Genomic DNA, 25,044 nt, shown 5'->3' on the forward strand with positions numbered 1-25,044 from the left:
ATTTCTAGTAATATAGCTTAATTTCTATACGACTCCAGTAGGTCCGCTAGAAAACGCCGTTTTTTTATATATAGCATGATGTGTACAATCTAGTTGATATTCATTGGGCTAATCTAGGACGGGGATGCCAATTCTGTTTCAAAAGTTGAAGTACTTAGTTCAGTGGACATTCGGAATAGAGTTATCGCTGACAAGGTATCACACATTGGTTGATGAACGAAACATCTCTCTTTTTAGAGTGCCGCAATTTTATGCCGCTTAGTTGATTACTATCGTTGCCGAAGACTGGCCTCTTTATAGTAATGACATGCATAATATTTCATAATGTCGCCTAACGCTCTAGTAAACCAGAGGGCCAATTACGCCATCAGGAGCGTGAAACACGCTCTGGCAAGACTCTTTTATTTCGGTTTCGTTGGAAATGTTCGCGGGATTTTCGCCGCGAATATCGCCTGTGTTTTTTGTTCAGCAAGGCGGTCGAGCGAATGGCGATTACTTCAGGCGTTTGATGATGTGGCATCTCATTTGCACCGTGATTATTGCGTCGCCGGGTATAGTCGAAGCGTGCGGCCTTGCGGATTGAAAAGAGCGCCTAAAACACGCTAATTTTGAAACGTCGCAAGACTACCTATCTGGTTACTCTTGTGAAACCTTCGATTTTGCAGCGGCTCCGAATTTAGACGGGTGCAGAGTGAGAGAACGTCGTTTAGGTTCAAGAATCTTAGGTGCCTAAAATAATTCCGCAGCCAGATTTTCAGGCGATGGAAGTCCTCATAAAAAAAAGGCCCCGTATATGCATGTTACACTGCAAATGTCGTCAAAAGACGATAGTCTTGCGTCTGGAGAGAGTGAACAAAATGTTTATTTGATGTTCTGCGCAAAAAATTTGGTGAATGGTATTCTAGAGGCGCTGCGTTAGAGTGTCTCGAGCGTGCTGATGAGGCGAACAAGCGCATCAAGTCACGTCACACGTGAAACGTGAGCGCTATATGGCAGTTATCTTCGAAAACGAAGCGCGCGGCCTGCGCGCCCGCCTCAGAGGTGATAAGGTGGAGAACGCAAGGCGACAGGTAGGTGCCACCACCGGCCATCATAGCAAAGCGTTGGAAACACTTGCCTTTTCGTGCAAGCGTTGCACTGTCAGCGCAGAGTGATAAACGATGCGGTCCTTAGAATTACTTATGTATGCCTTTTCTAGTAAAAAAAGACACGCATACAGTCTATTTACACGTTGTTATGATGCCTCAGATATGCAAAATAGTTGCTTTTTAATTGACAATCGCACATGTATGACCGCTGAATCTTAAGCAATATTGATGGACGCTGCGGATGGGGTCGGTGGTTTGGGGTATCGTTTGGTGCCGCTTAGGGTATTGTTAAAGGTGACAGACAAATGTACAGACAGACAGACAGACAGACAGACAGACAGACAGACAGACAGACAGACAGACAGACAGACAGACAGACAGACAGACAGACAGACAGACAGACCAGAATTTTTCCGTCAAAGGTCTCCAAAAAAGGCTATCGCCTTTAAAAAATAGAACATTGAGGTGCAAATAATACGAATGTAGTATGTTCGCGGGCCATAAAATGTAGGAACTTTAACGAAGAGGTTGGTTAACGCTGTTTAGTTTTTTTTTTTAAATGACAGGAAAACACAATATCGTCCACTGTACAAGGTAAAACAGTAGCAGTAAATACGTGAATATCTTCATGCGTACGTGGTCAGTGACTTGTATGTAAGTAATACGTGTGCAAGGTAGAGAAAGAAATGCACCATTTCGAAACACGCGCACTTTGGTATACACACGAGAAGCTTAAAGTAGGGATAGTGTTGACGCAGCAGTCCCGCCGTGCTTTATCCAGGACATGCCGAAACCACAGGAATGACGAAAGGCTTCTGTCGTTCTCCACGAGTCGATTCGCTCGCAGGATTTCAAGCTGGACGGTTGTGCCCTCGCGATCTCCGACTTCAGCGTAGCTCCCGCCGACTGGTTCGCCCTCCGCGGTCTCCTGAAGCCGTGCAGCTCTCGCATTGTGGCACCCCGCCCTTGGACTGCTTCAACCGGATCCCCACTTTCCTATCTCCTTCTTTTTCTCTCTCGTTGGCTGGCTTCTTCTCCGTCTATTTTCCTTCTATTCTTTTTATCCCTCCTTCTTTTTCCCTATATCTTTTATTCCCCATATCCCATTCCTCTGCTGACCTGTTGAGGTGTCCTCGTAAGGAGAGACAGTTACGGGTCGGCACCTTTCTTTTCTTTTCTTCTGATATAACCACTTATATATATATCTCCACGAGTCGATTGAGCCACTTCTTAGACCCGCTCATTCAGGAATCTTGTTTTCTCTTATGATTAGGTTGTCTGACTTCGGTGATGGGACTGAGGGGTGTGATGCGCACGCTGAGCACAAAGACTAGTAAAGGCTACGTTGCTGCATTAACCCCCCTTCCTTTTTTGTTGTCTTTTAGTCATCGATTGGGAGCTCTCAGAATGTAAATGAGGGAGGTGGGGCTATTACCGACCTAAGAGCACTTAGGTTTCACTCCATGAGGGCGTGTCCTGTAGTTGTAGCGATAATTGAACTCACAAAAAGTATTTACAGGAGTCAAGCTCGTCTACATATTCGTATACATATCTCTTAACTCGCACCACTCCTAGCTAAGAAATAGAAGCACTAAGTGTACGATCAGCAGAGGCTAGAAAATAGACCCTATACAAGTCCCCTTTTTTTGACATGGTATTTCCAGGAACATAAGAATAATTGCATTACTAAGTGAGGTAGACAATGCACATGCATTACTTTGTGGCGGTGTTTGAAGGACGAATAACCAACACTAGCTCAACCGTTCTGCTAAAACTCAGTTTTGTACGTTGACGAGCGTTCCTGTGTCCCTGGGCATCTCACCCTTCCTAAAGGGCCCCTAATCAGGCTCTGGAAGTACCAAAAACAAGTGTGTTATTCTCTCCCGGCGTTTCTGGTCTTTCCGTGGTGCACTTCGTGATGCAAGAACAGTGATCCACGTGACGTCACTACGGTACGAGAATGGTCCGTATACGAGGTCCGTATACCATAGGTCCGTATACGCGAAGCATCAGTTGCGAATTGTCTGCTGCGCTATTTTGACATACAGCCGCCCACACATTCTTCCTCGCCTCGCGTGCTTATTGGGAGTGACCAATCAATAGACCGCACTTCATTTTGTGTGTTTCGAACTGCTAAAACGGTGATAACTACGTGTAGCCGACAAGCATGAAATTCTGATTGGATGAACGCTTCGTGGTGGCATTCTACAGTGTTTTTTTTAAGAAATTAGCGGCGAGGAGAAGATATAGCATGTAGGAAGGGCAGCGAAAGCGAAAAAGAAAACATTCCCTTGTGATTGAATGCGGGTTAGTAAGAGGCCCTTTAAGTGAGCTTAAAAATATTTCAGAGCATTTTTGTCTGCGTTAGTTTTTTGTTTGTTTGTAGCCTGGGATCCATGGTACATACCCACTCTGAGAGATCGACCAAGAAAACATAGTATCCTGTAGACTGTAACTGTGATAGTTCTTCTTCTGCTTCTTTTTTGCACTTTCATTTGCATCACTGAAAGATTGTTCTCGGTGTTAATTAAAAATGTTCTTTCTATGTTGAGGACAAAGCAGTCCAAATAAATAATAATTTACTGACAATAAAATTTTCACGACTCCCGTACTAGTGAGGGTACATGGGCAGCAGCAGGTTTGGGCAATGCCATTAGTTTTTTTGGTATAGTGGTTGGTATTTTGATTTAACATTATGTGGTAAAACGCTGTAAAGAAAGAGCGCAAAGCGCTTTTCTTCCAGATGTTCTGGTATACTAGAGAAACCCCATGTGCTTACCTTAACACTGATCTTGTGGCACCTAGATGAGTAAGCCAAACGTGACCTGTGCAATTAGTCGTAAAGCAAAGAATAGCGCTACATTTTCGCGGCACGTGGATCGTGCCGTAAACCCTACAATGACTCCGTCCACCCATGATTCACTGATCTAATTACGTGGCAACTAACAATAGTTAGTTAAGCCGAGTTTTCAAAGCTAGTTAATTAGGATGGACACGGACACCTTTTTATTCCTAAGAAAGCAAAGTTACTTGTCTGTGCGTCATGAGCAGTTCAAACATCCTAATTTTCGACATCATCATAGAAATCAGTAGTATCAAAACTTGGGACGCCATTTCAGAAAGGCGTGGGCCCTCTAGTCCCCCCTCCCCCCCCCCCAAAGAAAAGTTGAAAAAGGACTGTTGCGTCACGTGCCGTAAAGTAGAAACACAGTATATACAGTATTACAGTATTGACCCTAATGACACCAACAGACAACAGAACCAAGGAATTCACAGGGAACATCATTTTGTATTTTTTTATCTGAAGTGTGGTAATTATGACACGACGTGGGTGAAAAGAAGGTAACAACTTGCCGTCAACAGGGACGTGGTGGTCGTTATTCTTTTAATTTTACTGTGTATTTCTTCGCATCTATTCCTGAGAGTGTTAGCCAGTACCACTCGTAGCCATTGCGACGAGTGTGGAACACTTATTTTTGTCAGTTGGCGTCGCATGGCACGTTATGTTTTTACGAAGTGGAAGCTGATCAATAAAACCCCTTTGCGACATTAAGACATCAAGTCAGATAGAACAAGACTCTCGCTATGAAAGAAACATGCATAGAAACCTAACGCATAGCAAACCATGACATCTTGGCAGAAATCGGAGTGCACAACAGATTTATTGAAAACATGCAACTAAAGCACAAACACTACGACAAAAGGACTGGTAGATTGAAGCAGTATGTAGACTGATAATTGAGACATGGTTGCCAGTGATTTGCGCCTTTTTTTTTTTTTTGGTGGCTCGTCTCTGCGAGTGTCTGGATCTCCTTCCTTGATGCGATATAGGTTTGGTTACCGGCCACTGTGGCCCCGTTTCAATGGGGAAATATACTTAGATTTAAATGCAACACAAAGAACCTTGCGTGGTCAAAGTTAGTCCATACGGCCCCACTTCGGCGTGCCTCATAATCATAGTGTAATTTCGGTGCGTTAAACCCCAGAAGCTAATTAAAATTTCTTTCTTCCTAGCAAAATGCACATGTTAACTGCACTAAGGCTAAATTACGAGCACATATTGGCATTCACCGTGGGCGTATAAGTTGAAGGCAAATTAACTTACCCTTGCAACAACGCCTTCCACGTGCAGAAAAAACTCTTTAGTGCACCCCGATAAAAAAGAAGAATAAAACGTGAGACACCGAATCTTCGTGAAATCCCAGAAAAAAAATTTGTTAATTATAAGTTTAGCCGTCAGCAATCTAATATGTTAATTCAGCAGTTGATACAAATGTGTGTGTGTGTGTGCAAATCAAAAGTAAAAGCCGGTGTCAAAAGTTTTTCTGGATGATGCAGGAGGGCCAGAGTTAAGAAGTAGATAAAAAGTAACGATTCTTGGTGAAGGCTAGCATAAATAAAATGAGCTCCCCGACAGAAGTTGGTCCTAAAAGAACTGGTTTGAAGCGGCTACACGTAGCTTCGCAATCAGTACTGGCCGGACGAGCGTGAATGTGAGGTGTGGCCGCAGACGGTCGATAGCTGAGCCGCGAGGGCGCTCACAAAACATTGGCGCCCTTTGGCGCCGTCCAGCAACGCCCGTTCTACCTCTAGCAGACGACGACGTCGGAATGTAAGCTAGATTGATGACAAGAGGTTGCAGACCCCGATTTCGGACTAAAACGTTGGTCTGCCAAGTCGTAACTGTGCGCCATTGGGTGTCACCAAGCAAATGAATGGCTTCGAGTGCAATTGAGGAGTTTTTAAAGCAAAACGAGAGAAATGCTGGAGAGGATATACGCTGTGGGGATCATCACACTGAGTGAAGAATTGCTCGAGGCAGTATCTCCCTGTCCCAATCTACCAATATTCAAAGTAAAACTGTCATTATCTGTAGTGGATAGGCGCGTCACGGGAAGCACTATGCGCTCGTTTTCTGTGATCGAAAAGTGGCAGAACTTCCGCCCCCCTTAATTTATTGGCCATAGAGAAAGAGAAAAAGTCAAAGCTCTGCCGCATAGGTGAAGCAATAAGCGCGATAGCAACAAATTGGAAGGTCACACGCAGAATGGAAAGTACATCGAAGCGTGCCCTGAGTTTCTTACGCACAAATGACACTCTAAATGTACTCACAGGTACAGATGCACGCGAATAAGCGTCTCAGTTGTTACCTCGCTGTGTCTGAAAAGCGCGCGCTTTTCCCAAACGGAGACTGCAATAATCTAAATGACCTTTGCGCGCCTGGTAACTACAACAGAATCGTTCCAGTGAAAGTCTAACGCCAGCCAAGACGTACGATCCTCCCCACCGCGAGATAAGGTCGCATGAGGCAGCGTCGCGCCCTTCTCTAAGCGGGGCAAAGTACGCGTGGGAGATTAGAGTGTGCGCCGCCACACGATGTGGCGACGCGCGCTCATTGTGCCATCTTGCTGGTAATGCTGAAAACATAATAATTCCCCCGAGATGCCCGTCAGCAGCGGTAAGTGGTAGATATAAATAGCTTGCAGTTTGAACGGGGAAGGCCGTGCTCCTCGGTGGCCCAGTGGCTAATGCCTCCCACTCACGATTCAGAGGACACACATTCGATTCCACATGCCGGAGTCTTTTGCTGCTTTTTTTCTTTTATATATATATATATATATATATATATATATATATATATATATATATATATATATATATATATATATATATATATATATATATATATATATATATATATATATATATATATATATATATATATATATATATATACAAGTGAAAGGCGCAACAAGTGAAAGGCACAACGCAAGTTCACTTGCGTTGCGCCTTTCACTTTGTACAAGTGAAAGGCGCAACGCAAGTGCGGCTTCGCCGTTAGCTTGCTTTACTTACAGCGGTGCACGCTTTACAGGAATAGTTATGCAAACGTGTGTTCGACCGTTTTCTTTTTGTTTTTTTATGGACACTCGACAGAGTTTTGCCACCGGCGTCGCCGTCACTCACCATATATATATATATATATATATATATATATATATATATATATATATATATATATATATATATATATATATATATATATATATATATATATATATATATATATATATATATATATATATATATATGGTGAGTGACGGCGACGCCGGTGGCAAAACTCTGTCGAGTGTCCATTTTCTTTTTGTTTTTTTATGGACACTCGACAGAGTTTTGCCACCGGCGTCGCCGTCACTCACCATATATATATATATATATATATATATATATATATATATATATATATATATATATATATATATATATATATATATATATATATACATATATACATATATATATATATATATATATATATATATATATATATATATATATATATATATATATATATATATATATATATATATGTATATATATATATATATATATATATATATATATATATATATATATATATATATATATATATATATATATATATATATATATGGTGAGTGACGGCGACGCCGGTGGCAAAACTCTGTCGAGTGTCCATAAAAAAACAAAAAGAAAACGGTCGAACACACGTTTGCATAACTATTCCTGTAAAGCGTGCACCGCTGTAAGTGAAGCAAGCTAACAGCGAAGCCGCACTTGCGTTGCGCCTTTCACTTGTACGTTTTATAGCGAAGCCGTTATACAGTGCGGCTTCGATAAAATTGGACAAACATAAATCTCTCATGAATTATCTATAGTACTGGCCGTTTCAATGTACGTCTTCAGAGTTTAAGCCTACAGAAGAAGGAACAAAGCTGAAGATTGCCTTTACATCTCGCAATAAATCTTTCTGAGCAATTCGAAGGTGTATAATGACAGTTTCTATTTTTGAAAATACCTTATTAGAGCTTCTCAAGAAGTTCTAATAACACTTTTAGGGTTCATGATGACAGATTTCACCTACAAACCAAGTGACTAAGAACACAACAGACACAAACGCAGAATATTTCTCATTAGTGTCCGTCTGTTCAGTAGATTTTGTCTTCTAGATTGTATGCAAGACCTGTGGTTTCTGGATTGTGAGAGAAACCTGCGGTCATCAGTCACAGGCACCAGCATTCCACACTAATGCTAGTACTTTTCTCACCTCCGGGAATCGGTAGCGACGGGCAGGAACTATTAACTTCACTAAGGAAGCTGTAATAAGCGAGACCTATACGTGCGAACGCGAGTGTTGAAGCATCAGCATGTTATTTATGTTGACTTGGTGGTGAGCCTGGATATTTCGTCAACGCTACAGTGCCAAGTTTTTTCCTGTTTCATGTTGAATGAAAAATGAGCTCTTCTTTCTGAATAATAACATGTCTTTGCATCATTAGCTTATCGTTGCATGTGCGTTTCTCTGTTTCATCAGGGCTCATGACTGCTTGTCGTGACTAGAGATAATTTGTTCGAGTTTACACTCTAAGCAATCATTCAGCAATGTTTCTTCATTTTGTGTTTATCTCTAGCTATTAGAGCGCACATACACAGTAAGTAGTTATTTGTGTTCCGAGAAAAACTCAAATGAGTTTTAGTGCTGTTCCACTTGTGCCGTATACTAGCGACAGTTTGATTGACTGATTTGTGGGGTTTAACGTCCCAACACCACCTTGTGTTTATGAGAGACGCCGTAGTGGAGGGCTCCGGAAATTTCGACCACCTGGGGTTCTTTAACGTGCACCGAAATCTGAGCACACCGGCCTACAACATTTCCGTCTCCATAGGAAATGCAGCCGCCGCACTTGCTGAAATGCCAAATTAGATGCAGGTTCATTAGCTGTTCTTTGGCTCTCACACCATCCAGATTTCTTTGTACGAGTGCAGGTTCGATGTTGGCATTGCGGCACCACCGAGTCCACGTACGTTGCGCAGCACTGGTGAGAACCGCATGGCTGCAATCTCGTAATGCTTTGCTGCCGCGTTTCACCGTGCGCTGTCACGTCACCGAAGCCTGTAATATAGAGATGCGTCCACTTTGTCGGTTCCGTGGACGGCCAGTCCTCATATGGCATTCCAGTAGCGCCTCGTTTTCCTCTCCAATCTGTCTGGTCAGCCTGGGCTGCCAGCAGCGACCTTCCGCAGCATTTATTTCGTCTCGGTGCTGTGTAGAATGCAATCGCAGGTGTTCCCGTTTACGAACAGCAGCACAGTGACGCTCGACTCTCTCTCTCTCTTTCTCTCTCTCTCTCTCTCTCTCAGTTTTTATAGGCGACGTCTAGACTAAAGTCTCGTCGTCATCAGATGAAGACTAGACTACCCCACTTTCATACAGCCACTCTCACGAAAACCATGTAAGATGTGGCAGTACCGCAATGAAGCATCTTCTTCAGTAACGAGCTTTCTTCTCCTTTTTTTAGTTTTTCCTGATCGGTTTAATAATGCGCTGAATCAATATAAATTGAGAATAACAAATATTTTACTCTAAAAATGTTCACTCCAAATCGTAGCTGAAGGAACTAGCTAGATTACCCGCGGTAGGAACAGAGGGTGTGACTTCACGCATGAGGATGTGCCCATATCTCTGTGCTACTGAAACTTGTTTCTGAGGTTTTCCGCAATTAAACAGCCTACTCTGTGAATGTACATACAAGAGAAAATGACCGGTTAGCACATTTTTCTTCCGGTAATTGTGGATAGTTGTGCACCACCAGAGAAGGAGGCGGGGGCTCCACAATCTATCGATGTTTTTTTTGTAGTCGTGGTTTTAGCGCCAAATCAGTGGCCATTTTCAATAGCCCCGTCCCGTGCCGAGGCGCCTGTTGTGGCGCTTCGGTACCGGAACATCATTCATGTGCAGCTGTTGTGGACAGGAGCGATTATCGCTTGTCGTCACATCGCTTGGCTCGCAGCCAGCGGCGGGCAGAAGACGTTCGCTAGGGATGTTCAGCGATCGTACCCGTCCTGCTCTTGCGTCATGCACGGCGCTGTTCGTACAGTTGCAGTAATGTTGTTATTAGCAGCAAATTCTCATTCACTCTTCTGCATTATCAAAAAAAATGGGAGCATGATGAACGCGCGCGGACACACACACACACACACACACACACACACACACACACACACACACAGAGAGAGAGAGAGAGAGAGAGGGAGAGAGAGAGAAATTCGCTTCCATCGAAAATGCGGCTGCTGCGGCCGGGATTCGATCCTGCGATCTGTGGATCAGTAGCCAAGTGCCCTAGCCACTAGACCACAGTGGTGTGTTTCAAACATAATATATGTCAACATATTCAAGCTAACTTGCACGCTGATCAGCTGGTACTGCCCGATTCTCCACTGGCGATGTACTCGATGTCGAATGTTGTCGCCTTGGGTCTGTTAACATGACAGCCGTGGCCGGTGATCTAGGGATGCACTTGTCATGCACTTTACAGTGTAGAATAATATATATATATATATATATATATATATATATATATATATATATATATATATATATATATATATATATATTGTAATGATAATAAATAGTGGGGCTCAGGCAAGGGCGCAGGCAGGGTGACGGAAGCCGAGGAAGACGAAGCAGAATAAGAACAGCCGGCCTGCAGCAAAGGCGTTGTCTCTTATTTCTCGTCGTTACAATGGCGCAGTCGACGAAGAAAACGGCTTACGTCTCGGTTTCGTCATCCAGAACGCCCGCCGACGTGCAGCCGCGGTAAGCGTCGCTTGAGGACGGCGTCAAGCCCTCCTCGGCAGCTGTTTACTGACACCACCGTTCGGGGACGGCGTCAAGGCCTCCTCGGCGGCTCCAGCACCCGTTACCGGTACCAGTTCACGATAAGGAACGCCGTCACGCTTCTTCGCTGATGGAACCCGCAAGGCGTCCGTCGCGGCCAGCATCGATCCCAGCACCGACGGATGGCGTCCAGGCCTCCGTTGTGGTTCCGGGAAACTTGTCCTGGGACGCGACACGTCGCGGCAACCATGCGCACGGGCCTCTCTCACCTAGGGATGGCGTACATGCCTCCTCCATACCTGGCAACCTGTCGGCGCTTCAAGCACCCACCGTGTACGGCGTCGAGGCCTACCCGGCGGCGCAAGACCGCTTCATCTACGCCACAGTACCAGGTCACAACTCATCACACGGGTTCCGCTTGCCTGGGAACGTCGTTGACGCTTCCAGCGCCCTGGAACCCATGTCCACGATTCCTACCACAGCTGGATTTCCAAGGGACGCCGTCCACGCGTCCTTGGTCAGCAATTGTACCACCTCGAGTACCGCAGTCACTGTATCCTCCGCAGAGGCGGGCCTTGGCTCTTCGTGCGGATCACACGACAGCGCAGCGGAGCTGCAGCATACCATCGCGCAACTCCGCGTCACGACCAACGCCCTCATAGCGTCGAGCTCCCAGCTATGTCCTGCCATCTTGCCAACATTGTGCGCACTCAATGCCATGTTGGCTGCGGCCGCCTCACAAAACTTCGAGGTAAGCTCGCCCGAGAACCGTCGCAATCTCGGGCGTTCTCTCACGGAGGTATCAGAGCAAGTGAACTGCTTGGCGTGGGCACATTTCGGAGTTTTGCCCGCAGTCCCGCCATCGCCGATTTCCTTCGAGCTACCGGAGTTTCGCGGCTTCCAGGACGATGCCAAGGAATGGGTGGCAACCGTCAACGCTGTCGGAGATCACGCAGCGTGGACGGACCAAAAGAAGTGGGGCATGGCCATAGACCGCCTTCGGAATGCTGCCGCGGCTTGGCATCGATACGAAGGCGTGCGGCAGACATCCTGGGTGGACTGGAGTGACAAGCTCATAGCTGCTTTTGGACGGAGTCACCATCACCTCTCCACGACCACCCAGTCTTACGCGACCGCTACCGAGAATAGATCCCAGAAGGAGACCACCCTCGCGGCTTCAGCTGTATTTTGCAGCTTCCCGACAGCCAATTTAACCACCTACCCTGGGACGAACAACCCTACAGTGTTGACCCTCACTTCGAAGCGACATCTCCTGATATCACGTCAGTCTGTGGCCGAGTGTGCGGACGTCTGCCACACGCTAAGCGCCGCCTCCTTCAAAGTCACTGTCAGCAAAGACCTACCAGAGAAGGTAATACTTCCGGTTAGTGACAGGTCATCTGACAATGAAGGCTCTACTGCACGTGAAACTATAGGAATAAGCAGCTTGAGCATGAGTCCGACAAAGGCAGTGCTGCAAGAGCACGCGTTGCCTCTCAAGCTGCAACCTGAACTCGGCTCTCAGATGACTACAAAGACACCCCGACGCCCCTTGCCACACCGCAAGCAACGCAGGCGTCGACGCTCAGTGCAGCAGGTGACGGTGCAGCGTGGACTATTTCCAGCATTTGTAACACGACTGCGACAGGATGCTCAAACCGACGAGATTAAACCAACGCGGCCACTTTGCAGGAGTCTGTATCTCCTGCTAGCGGCATCTTGTCCAAGTCAACAGCGTTGGCCCCATCGTGGACGACGCCTGCACCGACCATCACGTCACAGCCAGTGTCGTCCTCCGGAATCTCCTTCAACAAACTTCCATGTGAAATATCAGCTTGGCCGAGCCCGGCCACCCCGGAATAGTCAATGCCGCCCACCGGAGACATTGTCGGTAACCCACGAGGCTCGCAGTCGGGGCCGAGTGTAATGATAATAAATAGTGGGGCTCAGGCAAGGGCGCAGGCAGGGTGACGGAAGCCGAGGAAGACGAAGCAGAATAAGAACAGCCGGCCTGCAGCAAAGGCGTTGTCTCTTATTTCTCGTCGTTACAATATATATATATATATATATATATATATATATATATATATATATATATATATATATATATATATATATATATATATATATACAGGGCATCCCACGTAACTTTAGCCAGAGTTTAAAAATATGCCAGAACACGTAATTGCGACTTAACCAAATGCATGTTACTCACCGTTGCCTGGAGTTAGCTAGACTATTTTTTCTGTTCTCAAATATTGTTTATTTACACGCTTAACTACACGTTATTACACGTTTAAATAATTAACTTTTCAAGAAACGAAGATAGATAAAAAATTTCCATGAAAAAGTTGTAAATCGCTTTGCAAAACGTCCAATTAAACAGTTTTGAACTTTGTTAAGTATTAGTATTTTTCTGCTGATTGCAACTTCAAATGAAATAGCCCCGCCGCGGTGGTCTAGTGGCTAAGGCACTCGGCTGCTGACCCGCAGGGCGCGGGCTCGAATCCCGGCTGCGGCGGCTGCATTTCCGATGGAGGCGGAAATGTTGTAGGCCCGTGTGCTCAGATTTGGGTGCACGTTAAAGAACCCCAGGTGGTCGAAATTTCCGGAGCCCTCCACTACGGCGTCTCTCATAATCATATAGTGGTTTTGGGACGTTAAACCCCACATATCAATCAATCAACTTCAAACGAAATACAAAAAAATACCACGTGACAAACCCGCTCACGCGTCAGTGTGCACGATGATTCTAGTGCTCCCTAACGTTCCGCGTACGAACGACACGCTTACTTCGCACTGGTTCATGACAGTGATAAGCAGTCACAGCGGTTATCGTTTTTGTCACCGATAGCAAAACGTGCTCATCGTAAAGCCACCACCATTGTTTCGGCCCTGCCGAGACAACACAATGGGGTAAATGCTATGGTCGTTCGTACGCGGAACGTGAGGGAGCACTAGAATCATCGCGCGCACTGGCGCACGAGCGGGTTTGTCACGTGGTATTTTTTTGTATTTCGCGGGAATTTGTAATTACCAGGAAAACACTAATACCTAACAGTTATAAAGTTCAAGACTGTCTAATCGCATGTTTTGCAAACCGATCTACAACTTTAATATATTGCCACGGGAAAACTACCAGCGCTCAGTGTAAGGCAGACATCGCGAACAAGAGAAGCGCTGACGGCAGCGCTACAAGAGACGAAGCCAACCGCAATGGGCGAGCGGGTCCCGCATGCGCAAGAGCTTCGACCGAGCTGCCAGTGCGCGTGAAGACGAAAATGACTGTGCTCAAGGCAGAGGTTCGCGAGGACTGCGGATATTCGCTTCCTTTTCCCAGCTGCTGTGTCATTCCTTTGGCTTGGGCACAAATTCGCCCTTATTAAAACTTTCAAATAGGACATCCTTATTATGAGGTTGTTATATCCACTACATTTTCTGGTGGCGGTGCTGGGTAAATGATTCCGAGCCCCACACGAGAGCGAAGTCCAAGCACTGACCAGCCGCATCATGTGGAGCTTACACCGGTACACCAACGAGTCAGCCGCCGTATCCGAGGAGAATCGCCAGAATTCGGACCACTTCCTTCTGTCTCAAGGACATCAATGACGGAGACAAGGGGCACTGCCACTATGACGAGCCAAGTTACGCCGAGACAACTCTTCGTAAGCCAACGTGTCATTCCAAAGGTGTTTCACGGTGACCCATACGAGGATGCCGAAGACTGGTTAGAGCATTTCGAGAGAGTGAGAATTCTGAATCAGTGAAACGAGGAGGGAAAGCTGCGCAACGTCTACATTGCGTTGGAGGACTCTGTGCGAGTATGGTACGAAAACCACGAGGAATCTCTGACGTCGTGACAAGAGTTTCGGCGGCAGCTACTGAGTACGTTCGACAGCGGTGATCGCCGGGAAAAGGCGGAAGTAGCTCTTCGTACACGGAATCAACGAACGAACGAAATGGTCGTGATGTACATCGAATATATGTCCCGCCCTTCCGAGTGATCTGATCCCGGCATGACGAAAGACAAGAAGGTGCGCCACCTCATGCACGGAGTAAAGCAAGAGTTGTTCGTGGGACTACTCCGCAATCCGCCCCGTACTGTTGCTGTGTTTCGGTTGGAAGCAACAACTATCGAAACGACGCTGCAGCAGAGAGCCCGACAGTACAACCGTGACGTAGCCGGTGCATCAGCAGGAGTCTACTCAGCAGGCGTCGTGGATAATCTTGACACATTGCGGGAGCTCGTCCGGTCTGTTGTCAGGGAGGAATTAAGAAAATTGCAGTCACCTGATGTCACCCCCGAGCTGTCTCTTGCTGAAGTTGTTCGAGAAGAAATTCGGCAGGCCATGCGGGAGCCGCGGAGTGATGTGCCAGTGACACGACAGACGGCAACGTACTCTGAGGTGCTCAGGCGACCTGCTCTGCACTGTACGGCGATCGAGACACCAAGTACCTATGTGCAGAAAATGCGCAACCCGCCTGAAATCGCAGAAGCAGCACGCGCTCCACCTCGTGCGACAGAGACAATACCATGGAAGAGCGATGTATGGCGAGATGCCGCACGTAGGCCCTTGTGCTTCCACTGCGGCGAAGCTGGCCACCTGTACCAATTCTGCCGATATCGTCAAGTTGGTCTTAGGGGATTCGTCATCAACACAACGTGTCCGCGAAACGGCGAAAGACCTTCCGAGATTGAAGAATACCTATGCTCACGTCGGAGCTTCGACCTGCCTCGTCGTCATCAACCACGCTCACAATCCCCTATGCGCTACCGCTCATGGAGCCCACGTCCCTTCTAGCCAGCCCACGTCCTAAGCACGTCTAGGCATCGTTCGCCTAGCCCAAATCCGGAAAACTGAAGAGGGCGACATATGGAGGCGAGGCCACTGACAACCTGGGATATGAAGAGCTTCCACTGCGATACGAGCGGGATGACGATGACTGTTTCCAGGTAAAGGAGTGCAGTAGAAAGAATATTACTTTAGACTTGCCGTTGGTGATTGGCGGACAAGAGCTCAATGCTTTGATCGATACTGGTGCAAATTATTCTGTGATAAGTTACAAACTAGCGAAGCGACTCGGGAAAGTTATGACCGAATGGAATGGACCTCAAGTACGTATTGCAGGTGGTCACCTCAGAACCCCTTTCGGCCGATGTACCACAAGGGTCGTGATGCGGGGCTTCACTTACGTCGGTGACTTTGTCGTCCTGTCCGTGTGTTCGAGGGAAGTCATACTCGCAACTGATTTACTAAAAGCTAATGGTGCCATTATTAATTTGCAGAGATCAAGCGTGTCATTTTCGATGGAACACGCTATAAGAACAGGACGAGCAGAGGAGCGACACAACATTCCACTACGGGTCATCGATGACGATGTAACGGTACCACAACAAAGCAGTGTAATGGTTCTTGTCAGAAATGATACATTTAGCGACTATGAAGGTGTGGCAGACTGCAACATGAATGTTTTCCAGAAGAGAGTTGTTTGTGCAGCACGAGGGTTTATCAAGCTGTGGAACTGGTGTGAAGACATCCTCCTCGCAAACTTTGGGAACGAGTTCCAACACATTGCAAAAGGAACAGCCATAGCCCTTCTTGACGAGTTCTGTGAAGTGACAGAAATAAGCAGTCTCGAAACTACACCAACCAATATGAAACTAACATCTGACATCTGCGACGTCATATCTGTCAATCGTAATCTTTCAGCGATTCAACATCGACAGCTATATGACCTAGTACGGCAATTCCGCAGCTGTTTCTCCAATAGTTCAAAGGTACGGCGCACGAGGATTACGAAACACAGGATTATAGCGGACGCGATGACCAGGTCAGTAGGCTAGCACCCGTATCGTGTTTCACCTAAGGAAAGGGAAGTTATAGAGAATCAGGTACAGTAGATGCTTCAAGATGATGTTATCCAGCCTTCTAACAGTCCGTGGACATCTCTCGTGGTGCTTGTCAAAAAGAAGGATAACACGCTACGGTTTTGTGTTGACTACCGAAAATTGAACGCTCTGACTAAACGGGATGTATATCCCCTTCTGCGCATCGACGACAGGTTAGATCGACTTCGGTGCGCAAAGTTCTTCTCATCACTAGATCTCAAGAGTGGCCCTGCCGTGATGGTCTAGTGGCTAAGGTACTCGGCTGCTGACCCGCAGGTCACGGGATCAAATCCCGGCTGTGGCGGCTGCATTTCCGATGGAGGCAGAAATGCTGTAGGCCCGTGTGCTCAAATTTGGGTGCACGTTAAAGAACCCCAGGTGGTCAAAATTTGCGGAGCCCTCCACTACGGCGTCTCTCATAATCATATGGTGGTTTTGGGATGTTAAAACCACATATCAATCAATATAATCAGATCTCAAGAGTAGATACTGGCAAACCGAAGTTGATGAACGTGATCGCGAGAATACTGCGTTTATTACCCCGGACGGATTCTTTGAATTTAAGGCTCTCCCTTTTGGACTCTGGTGCGCGCCGGCAACGTTCCAACGTATGATGGACAGTGTACTTTCGGATTCAAGTGGCAGTGTTGCTTAGTGTACCTGGACGACGTGATTATCTTCGTCGCAACATTAGAGGAGCGCATGAAGCGCCTTTGGTCTGTGTTAGAAGCAATTCGTTCAGCAGACTTGACTATCAAGCCAGAGAAGTGCCAGTTCAGCTTCGAAGAACTTCGATTTCTTGAGCACGTCGTCAGCGTCCAAGGTGTTCGACCTTATCCCAAAAAGACAGCCGCCGTCGCAAGGTTTCCAGTCCCAACAGACAATAAGTCAGTACGGAGATTCTTAGGTTTGTGTGCGTACTACTGACGGTTTATCCGAAATTTCTCGAAAATCGCAGAACCCTTAACGAAACTCATGAGGGAAGGTCAGCCTTTTTAGTGGCAAAATGAGCAACAATGTTCCTTCAACGAATTATGAAAACGGTTGGAAAGACCCCAAATTCTTCATCATTTTGACGAGACGGCTGACACGGAAATACACACAGATGCGAGAGACATCGGCTTTGGATGCCTTCTAATACAGTGGCAGAATTGCGAAGGAAAGGTCATAGCTTACGCCAGCCGGACTCTAACAAAAGCAGAGATCAACTATTCAGCCGCAGAAAAAGAATGTCTTCCCGTTATCTGTGCCATCAGTAAATTTCGACCTTGCCTATATGGTAGGCCATTCAAGGCAGTCAGCGATCATCATGTCCTTTGCTGGCTGGCGAACATCAAGGATTCATCCGGGCGGCTAGCGAGGTGGAGCCTCAGACTGCAAGAATATGATATAACCGTGGTATATCGATCTGGGAGGAAGCATACCGATGCTGACTATTTGTCGCGGGCGCCCGTAGACGCAGCACTATCAAAAGACGAGGACTTTTCGTTCTTAGGTATTGTCAAAACTACTCAAATAGGTGAATTTCAACGCGCTGACGAAGAATTGTTCCCACTCATCAAACACCTAGAAAAAGTAGACGTACATGTGCCGCGTCTACTTTCCGAAGCATCGCATCAATCTGCCTCTGGAAAAATGTTCTCTACAAGAGAAACTTTAGGCCCAACCGCGAAAAGTTGCTGCTTGTCGCTCCTACAACTATGCGACAAGAAATAATACGAGCGCGCCACGATGATCCTACATCTGGACATTTGGGCGTGACTGAAACGCTTGCAAGAATCAGTCTGCACTACTATTGGCCCAAGCTCTTAACTTCAGTACAGCGCTATGTCAAGACATGCTGCGAATTCCAAAGACGGAAAACACCTAGTGCTAAACCGGCGGGTCTTCCACAACCTATAGACCCACCGAAAGCACCTTTCTAACAAGTTGGAATGGACCTCCTTGTACCCTTCCCGACGTCTTCATTCGGCAGGAAATGTATCGAGGTCACGACCGATTACTTAATAAGATACGCTGAAACAGACTACTTGGAACGGGGAACGATGGCTGAAGTGGCCAAATGTTTTGTACACAACATAGTTCTCCGCCATGGCGCTCCAACAGTTGTAATCACCGATCGCGGAACGGCTTTAACAGCGGAACTTATGAACTGTCTCCTCAACACGACTCACTCTATTCACAGAATAACAACCGCATATCATCCTCAAAGTAATGGCCTGACGGAGCGTCCTAACAGAACGCTTACTGACATGGTATCTATGTATGTGGATGTCGAGCACAAAAATTGGGACGAATTTTTACCATATGCCACCTTTGCTTACAACACCACCGTACAAGTTTACCCCGTTTCAACTTGTTTACGGTCGTGCAGTTGCCACAACACTTGACGCTATGTTACCGATAGACCAAGACGACTATCCCCCTGATCTGGACGACTTTATACAAGGAGCGGAAGAGGCCCGCCAGTTAGCAAGGTACCGAATATGTCACCAACAACGGCTCGACGCAGACTGCTACAACCGGGGAAGACGTGAAACGCGGTATGATGTTGGCAACAAAGTGTGATAATTGATATGTGGGGTTTAACGTCCCAAAACCACCATATGATTATGAGAGACGCCGTAGTTGAGGGCTACGAAAATTTCGACCACCTGGGGTTCTTTAACGTGCACCCAAATCTGAACACACGGGCCTACAACATTTCCGCCTCCATCGGAAATGCAGCCGCCGCAGCCAGGATCCGAACCCGCGACCTGCGGTTCTGTAGCCGAGTATCTTAGCCACTAGACCACCGCGGCGGGGCCAACAAAGTGTAAATAAGGACCCCAGTACGCTGACAAGGCCTGCCTGAAAACTCACTTCCCGATATTTCGGCCCATATGAGACAGTACACCGACTCAGTTACCTCGTTTATGAAGTCAAGCCTGCAGGTTACGTGCATTCGAGACGACGCAATCCCATGGAGCGCGTGCACACAGTACGCATGAAGGCCTACTACGACCGATACGAAGACTAGCCAATGAATCGCTTGCTATGCTACAACCACATTGCACGCATCGGGGCGATGCCGCTTGAGAGGGGGGATAATGCTACGGGAAACTGCCAACGTTCAGTGTAAGGCAGACATCGCTAACAAGAGAAGCGCTGATGGCACCGCTACAAGAAACGAAGCCAGCCGCAATGGGCGAGCGGGTCCTGCATGCGCACGAGCTTCGACCGAGCGGCTAGCGCGGCGTGAAGACGAAAATGACTGTGCTCGAAGACTACGGACGTTCGGTTCCTTTTCCCAGCTGCTGTGTCATTCCTTTGGCTTGACAAGGACATCCTTTTTGTGAGGTTGTTATATATATATATATATATATATATATATATATATATATATATATATATATATATATATATATATATATATATATATATATATATATATATATATGTATATATATTATATATATGTATATATATTATATATATGTATATATATATATATATATATATATATATATATATATATATATATATATATATATATATATATATATATAGTGGGTGAAAAGATAACTTGCCATGGGCAGGCAAGTTATCTTTTCACCCACTTTTATTTCCTCACATATACCTTACAATTCGGTGTAATAACCTCCCCTATACTTTCCTTGGCATTATTGTCTGTTAGATTTCATTATTATTATCTCAAAACACGAAAAAACGAGTCCTTAAGAAGAATACAGTTATTTCCCTTATATATATATATATATATATATATATATATATATATATATATATATATATATATATATATATATATATATATATATATATATATATATAGGCAGGCATGGTGGCGAAAATGGCCGTAGCGTTGCAATAAGTCAAGTAGATCCTCCAAGAGAACGGTAACAACGGAAGTGTTTAATTCGACAGTTTCGGCCAGAGTCTGGCCTCCTGATGAAGGCCAGACTCTGGCCGAAACTGTCGAATTAAACACTTCCGTTGTTACCGTTCTCTTGGAGGATCTACTTGACTTATATATATATATATATATATATATATATATATATATATATATATATATATATATATATTGAAAAATTGCTCTTAAGCTCGATGAAAGTGATAAGTGATTGCAGCCCGTTTATCCAACATCGAACATGACTAAGTAGCCCCTCACCATCTTCCTGTTTTCTTTCTTTTTCTTGGCTCATACATCGGTCGTGCTCTTCACGTGAGCCAAATGGCGCTGCACGTAATGAGAAAGGGAAGTAAGAACGAATGGTACATTTTTCCACTCCAGTTCCCGCAGACGTAAGCTCCGCGAAAATACACTAATCTAGTTTGGCGGTTAAGTTTGACGCGATCACCTTGAAGCAGCTCCCGGTGTCGGGGCGTTGCTGTCACGAGTGGTGGCTGAGAGGCAGCACAACAAGCAGCGGCAAAAAAATAGCGGAGGAAAAGGGGCCCTGCCATATCCAGAGAGAGCGCGGGCCAACGTAAACGTCGTTAATCGATACGCGGCGCACGGACGGGCCATCCCGGCACGGAGCCAATCCATCATTCACGGTCCACGCCGGGGATGCGCGCGCGGCGCATAAACTTGGCGCGTGTGTGTGTGGGCACAGGAGGTTTCGTCAGCCTTGTTTGGACACCGCGTTAGAAGCCAAGGCGCAAGGACTGGCGCGGGCCTGCATTCCCCCACTCTTTCCTGCCGCCTCGACCGTCGAAAGAGAGGAGCTTTTCATGGATAGCACGCATTGTCCGAGTACCCACACTCGTGCCACTTTTTTTTTAGCATCGCCAGTGCGCGAAAGCCGCCAGCAATCGCCGCCACAACGGTTCGAGGAGTTCTCCGCGACGCCGTTGATATTTGTACCGTCTGTCAATATTCCTGCACAATGCACTTCGCAGTCTTTCTTAACTAGTAACGCTCGCAATCAGACCGGTTTACTTTCGCATCATAGCCGTGTTAGACGATTACGGCGTGAGAGAAACGAACGTTTACGACGTGTAAGCAACGATAGGTGAAAATGGAGGCCCCTCTATCTACGTCGAGCGTAATTGTTTTGTCTGCCTATATTCTCTTCACTGTGAAAACACTTGATGGCTGTATACGCGACGCTGCATCAGTCCGTGTCCAATCCGTTGCGTTACTGCGATGATCAGGCCGCGTCACCATCCTACGTTTTATCATATGCGAAAAAAAAGTTTCCTTGCCGCCGACATACTTGCTCTTTGGCTCCAGAGGCAATACGCCGTTCCTTGAAGAGCAGAATTATGGTCATGCAATTTCATTGTATTCAGGTAAATCTAATTGCGTGCAACTGTATATACGTGCAAAACTGGGACAAATAAATGCTAGTGTTATTTAGAACATACGGACTAGTGTTTTTTTTTTCGAGCTGAAAACACACTGTGAACTCTAACCGTATTACTGACAGAAGGATAAGCTGTTTCATGGTGTGCCAAACGTTTGTATATCGAACATTATACTACGCCAAAAGCTAGGCAGGTCAAGTAACGCTAACATACCATTTGACGGGCCACAGAAGCTTCGGAAAGGGGAAAAATAAATTGTATGCGGAATGATGACGACTTTTTTCTCAAGTGTTGTTTGGAACATGATGCAAGGCATGAACGGACTCTTTAAGGTGTCGTCTTCGAACGCTGCTTTTCTATAACCACGAGGAAACGAGCCCGCAAGTTTAACGTCATAGGGCATAGTGAGAGCGAGGTGAAGAGAAATACGCGTGAATGTGAGAGGAGCTGAGGATAGATAAATATAGAATGATAGAGAGGAAAAAAAAAGAGCAGCGGAAGAGCAATGGGAATGCGAGGAAAAGCGAAACCAAACAATAACGAACAAATGCCTCCGGCCTACCCTCAGCCGTGTTTCATTCGCACTGCATCATGAAAGGCTCAAATATCTCGTGCGTACGACGATCTTTGTGATCGAACAGACGTCTGGTTTCAGCAGTTATGCATGACGTGAGGTAGCGGTTTGATTTTTTTTTCCGCGTGCCCCGCCGTGGTGTTCTAAGGTACTCGGCTGCTGACCCGCAGGCTGCGGGATCGAAATTTGGCGGCGGCGCCTGCGTTTTCGATGGAGGCGAGAATGCTGTAGGCCAATGTGCTCAGATTTGGGTGCACGTTAAAGAGCCCCAGGTGTTCGAAATTACCGAAGCTGTCCACTACAGTGTCTCTCATAATCATATGGTGGTTTTGGGACGTTAAACACCACACATCAATCAATGTTTTTTTTTCGCTTTTAGAGGTCAGCTCGGCGTCACACGGACTGACGATAGTTATAGCGCAAGGACAAAACGACGACACAGAGACAAGAAGGACACGAAAGACACGAGAGCTCGTGTCTTTCGTGTCCTTCTTGTCTCTGTGTCGTCGTTTTGTTGTCGCGCTATAACTATCGTCATGCCATACCAACTAGCCCAAGCTGCCACACGGACGTTGGGCTCTACCCTTTTTTTTTCCCTGTCCTCTCCCTCCATACCTCATGATTTTATTGCGATATTCGCCTTCATCGCCAATTGCCGTCACGGTGTAATCTTCAGCCGCGAAATTATTTTGTGTCTGTCTTTCTTGTTTCTTTAGCACGCACTGTTGTCGTCTTTATATGATCGTGTACCACCAGCCTAACAGCAGTCACTTTTAGAGAACTTCTTAGATGTCCCATCCATTGCAGCAACTTCGGTCGGTGATCTTAAAAATTGGAGGACGCTTGAGCTTCGCCATCAAGAGAAGATCGCGAAAGTGTAATCGGGCCTTGTGTGCATCGCCTTCTGAATCGCAAGCCTCCTCGTTGTCGGTGCATGCCTCAACCATGCCGTAAGGAAATGGGATATTGTGCGGGTAACATTGGCTATTTCAAAGCATCATTGAATGCCTACGGCAAGAACAGTTTCTAAGCTCCCCCTATGCTACAATTATTCCTCTTGCGAATCACCAAAATGCTGACTACACATCCGTGGGGCAACGCATAAACCTATACGCAGATGTTCACATTGTTGATGGCTCTGCTGCTAATTAAATGTGCCGGAGCGCTTTGTGATGGGTGGGCCTTTAAAACACCCTCTCGTTGCTCAATTTACATGTTTTTACGCCGATTTCAACAAATATCCTGGCTCTGTTACTGGTAGAACACCTGCTTGCCATGATGACGGCTTGAGTTTGATCCTCACTTGGACCCAAATAAAAAATACTCTTCAATTTCTCGGTCACACAGAAAATAACTTTTTTTGCTTACAACCAACGCTGACTGATGCTTAAGAAATGGTGCGAAACAAACTCCTTAACGCTATCATGTCGAAATGATGGTGCCTGAATCATAGAACGGAAGGGATAAGTAAACCCGTTCGGTCATGTGGTTTTGGCATAGGTGCGTCATCAGATGCAATCAACACGAAGGAACGAGTGATGGCATTTTTTTGGTCAGTGGATGGCCGCTGACCGATGTATTTCCGGGAATCGCCATTAACACAAATCTTTCCTGGTTTCCACAAGTGAAGAAACTTCGAGCTAGAACAGTAGCAGCAACTCAACTCTTCAAATTCATGACTGGAACACGATGAGGATGTAGTTGCCACTCAATGGTACTGCTTCAGAAAGCATAAATTGAAGGAACATTACGCTCTTGCGTACCGGTGCTGCACCGATTATCCCCAGTAAATAAGAGAACCCTGGAAGACGCACGCAACAGTTGCCTACGATTATGTCTACGGCTCCCGAAGAGCTGTAGCGTAAGCAAGATGTCTCCCGCTGGGTGTCGTCTCTACCCAAGAAACCAGGCGTACTCATCTTCGACATATATATTACAAAGTAAAAACATTCTCTGTACGAAGTTCATCTACCCCACAGCAATTCAGCATTTGGCCAATCTGCGCAAATGCTTCAACTTGCTCCTATTGATCGGCCACAGAAATTAATGCCTGCAACATTTTCTCCCTGGACGCTTTCGCACTATAAAACAAGTTGTACCTAGTACCAATGGGGCAAAGAAACAAATTTAACAGTCTACGCTGCTGCAGACTAATCTCTCCCAGTTTGCCGAGCAATATGCTGAGCACTCACATATTGACACCGACGCCTCAATCACTCGGGAGACTTCCGCTTACGGACTTTATATCCCCTCTACAAGACAAACGCTATCATATCGGCTGCCGTGTATGATATACTCGACGGCAGCAGAACTTGATGGCATCAAAGAAGCTGTCCTTTACATCTTGCGCCAAACACCGGGCATATGGGCAATGTTCACTAACTCCGAGGGAGCAGTACAGATATAGCTGAATATCCCAAATAAAACGATTTATCACCTTGTTTCATTCGACATAGCATACCTACAACGCCTGGCTATTACCCCAGAGAAATATATTACATTTCAGTGAATACCGGCTCAT

The 25,044-nt window shown here is 46.1% G+C and overlaps 1 protein-coding gene across 1 annotated transcript in view; it reads right to left on the reverse strand.

The window, feature by feature from the left end:
- The window catches only part of LOC119175517 (dual specificity protein phosphatase 22), a 95,990-nt gene that overhangs the window by 15,261 nt on the left and 55,685 nt on the right, over positions 1–25,044 (reverse strand). The gene's annotated exons all lie outside the window — the stretch shown is intronic.

Source organism: Rhipicephalus microplus, chromosome X (genome assembly GCF_043290135.1).
Source record: "Rhipicephalus microplus isolate Deutch F79 chromosome X, USDA_Rmic, whole genome shotgun sequence".
NCBI classification, from domain to species: Eukaryota; Metazoa; Arthropoda; class Arachnida; order Ixodida; family Ixodidae; genus Rhipicephalus; species Rhipicephalus microplus.